This window comes from Syngnathus typhle, linkage group LG6 (genome assembly GCF_033458585.1).
Source record: "Syngnathus typhle isolate RoL2023-S1 ecotype Sweden linkage group LG6, RoL_Styp_1.0, whole genome shotgun sequence".
Lineage (NCBI taxonomy): Eukaryota > Metazoa > Chordata > Actinopteri > Syngnathiformes > Syngnathidae > Syngnathus > Syngnathus typhle.
In genome coordinates this window covers 19869805-19872778 of record NC_083743.1, presented here as the reverse complement: position 1 = coordinate 19872778, position 2974 = coordinate 19869805, and positions in this window count along the sequence as shown.

The window sequence follows — 2974 nt, the reverse complement described above, 5'->3', positions numbered from 1 at the left end:
TAACTCACTTTATATTCGGGGGAATCTCAAAGTGCTACATGGCAAATAAAAAACAAGAAAACAAAACAAGGACAAGTATAAAACAACTGGACGACAACCAAGATGTGAGAGAAATTACGGAAAAGCTAAGGTGAAGAGGTGAGTTCTAAGTCCAGTTTTGAAAGTCAGTGGATTGGGGTGCTCTTAGGTGGTCGGGGAGGGAGTTCCACAGTGTAGGGGCTGTATGGCAGAAGGCCCAGTCGCCCATGGTGCGCAGCTTGTTTTTCGGAACGTGGAGAAGGTGTGAATTGGATGAGCGGAGGCTTCGGGTGGCAGAAGGTCGTCTCAGGGTCGTCTACTTGTGGGTCCGCAGGTGGGCGTAGAGGCCGATCCGGGATCCACATATTTTTGTGCAGTTTGGGCAGGGGAAAGTGGTGAGGGGTTGTGGTCGTGCTGGAGCCTGTTTTTGTCTTTCCTTACGGCGTTGTCGTTTGGTTTTTAGGACACGGAGTTCCTTTTCATGATGTGCTGCACCTTCTTGCACCGCTACCCTCCAGCAGTTCCTGTTCAAGGTGATGCGCTCCCAGTCCTGAGATGTTATTTGGAATTTCTTGAGATTGGTCTTGAGGTTGTCCTTAAAACGTTTATTCTGCCCGCCCGGGGCTCGCGGACCTCTCTCCAGCTGGGAGTATAACATCTGTTTGGGGAGGCGGGTGTCAGCCATGCGGATGAGATGTCCTATCCATCGGAGTTGGTGCTGCATTATTAAGGTGGTGATGCACGGTATCCTGGCTTCCTCCAGAACGCTGATGTTTGTGCGTCTGTCTTCCCATTTGATCCTGAGTATTTTCCCCAAGGTTCTCTGGTGGTGTTGTTCAAGAGCTCTTAGGTGCATGCTGTAGGTTGTCCATGATTCTGCCCCATAAAGTAAGGTGGGGAGAACCACAGCTTTGTAAACCAGGAGGTTGGTGTCAACCCGGAGGTCTCTGTCTTTAAAGACTCTTTTCTGGAGTCTGGCATACACTCCACTTGCACAGCTCAGGCAATGGTTGACCTCAGAGTCAATGTCCGCTTTGGAGGAGAGAAGGCAGCCGAGGTAGGGGAAGTGGTGAACATATTCAAGTACAGTGTTGTCCACATTTATGATGGGCGGACTAGATGACTGGTTGGGTGGGGGTTGATGTAGCACCTGGGTCTTCTTGATGTTCACGGTCAGACCCAGGGCTCTGTATGCCTTAGCGAAGGATTTCAGGATGCCCTGGAGGTCTTCTGCAGAGTGTCCTGCAATGGCATTATTGTCTGCATACTGAAGCTCCACGACCGTGGTGGTTCTGATCTTGGTTTGGGCTTTGAACCTGTTAAGGTTGAAGAGCCTGCCATCAGTTCTGTACCAAATTGGGATTCCGTGTGGTAGTTCTTCGTTGATGAGGTGGAGTATGGGGGCAATGAAGACAGAGAACAGGGTTGGTGCAATGATGCATCCCTGTTTGACGCCTGTCTCTACAGTGAAAGGCTCAGTCAAGGAGCTGTTGTTGAGCACTGTGGCTGTCATTCCGTCATGTAATAAACGCAGAATTCTGACGTATTTATCCGGGCAACCATACCTCAGAAGGATTTTGTCAGGTCTATGAAAGCCATGAACAAAGGCAGTTTATGCTCACGGCATTATTCCGAGAGTTGGCGTGCTGTAAAAATCATGTCTGCAGTGCCTCTAGATGGGCGAAAACCGCACTGCGATTCTGGGAGAACTTCCTCAGACAGTGGCAGCAGGCGATTGGCAAGAACACGAGCAAGTACTTTGCCAACTGTTAAAAGGAGCAAAATGCCCCTATAGTTTCCGCAATCCGCTTTGTCCCCTTTCTTGAAAATGGTCACTATCAGAGCATCCCTGTGCTCCGAGGTGAGTACTTATTTTTCCCAGACCTTCAGAAAGAATGAATGGAGGTGGCGCTGGAGCTCTACTCCACCTTCCTTTAGGACCTCAGCTGGGATCCCATCTGGCCCAGAGGCCTTGTTGTTCTTCAGGGTCCTGATGGCATCTTGGACCTCTGCTAAAGTGGGAGGGTCACCCATGTCTTCCCTGATGGGACTCTGAGGGATGTGACTGAGGAAATCTGACTGAGTTGTGCTGTCACGGTTGAGGAGTTCCTGAAAGTGCTCTCTCCACCGGTTGTTTGTTGACTCATTGTCCTTCAACAGCTCCTGCCCGTCTTTAGAGCGTAGGGGGTTTTGGCCGCGATGGCTTGGGCCGTAGACAGCCTTAGTAGCGCTGAAAAAGCCTCTGGTGTCAACAGAGTCTGCCCTTTCTGTCCACCAGGAGTTTTTAATCTGTCTCACCCGGCTCTGGACGTCAGCCTTGGCTCTGGAGTGAGCCTGTCTCTTTGCTGTGCAGGTGATGTCATTTTGCGAGACACGAAAGGTTTCCCTTTTCTTGGATATGAGCTGTTCTATCTATGTGTCGTTGTTATCAAACCAGTCCTGATGCTTTCTGGCCTTGTACCCGAGAGCGTCACGGCAGGTGTCGAGGATGGAAGACTTGAGCAGGCTCCAGTGTTCTTCAATGTCCTCAGGGTATTCTTGATTGAGGCTTTCTCCAAGAGAGGCCCGAAACAGCTGCAGGGCGGCAGTTTTGTTCAGGGTCTCTAGGTTTAGTCTCTGCCGGCTCAGCTTCTTTTGCAGTCTCCTCTTCCTCTTGAGTCCGATGGACATCGTGGATCGTATCAGGCGGTGATCTGTCCAGCAGGCCTCTGAATCCATCATGGCTTTTGTGATGCTCACGTCGCGCTGATCCCTGGCTCTGACATTGACATTGTCAGTAAGATGATGTCACGACTCATCCCCGATCATGTCTGTGTTCCCAAAGTGGGCGGTACCGCCCCCAGGGGGGCGGTGGAAAGATCTGGTGGGGCGGTGAGGAAGAAAGGGGCGGTAGGGGGGCGGCAGTCCGAAGTCGACGTTTGTTTGACTGAAAACAAAAACGACTGAAAATTACTGA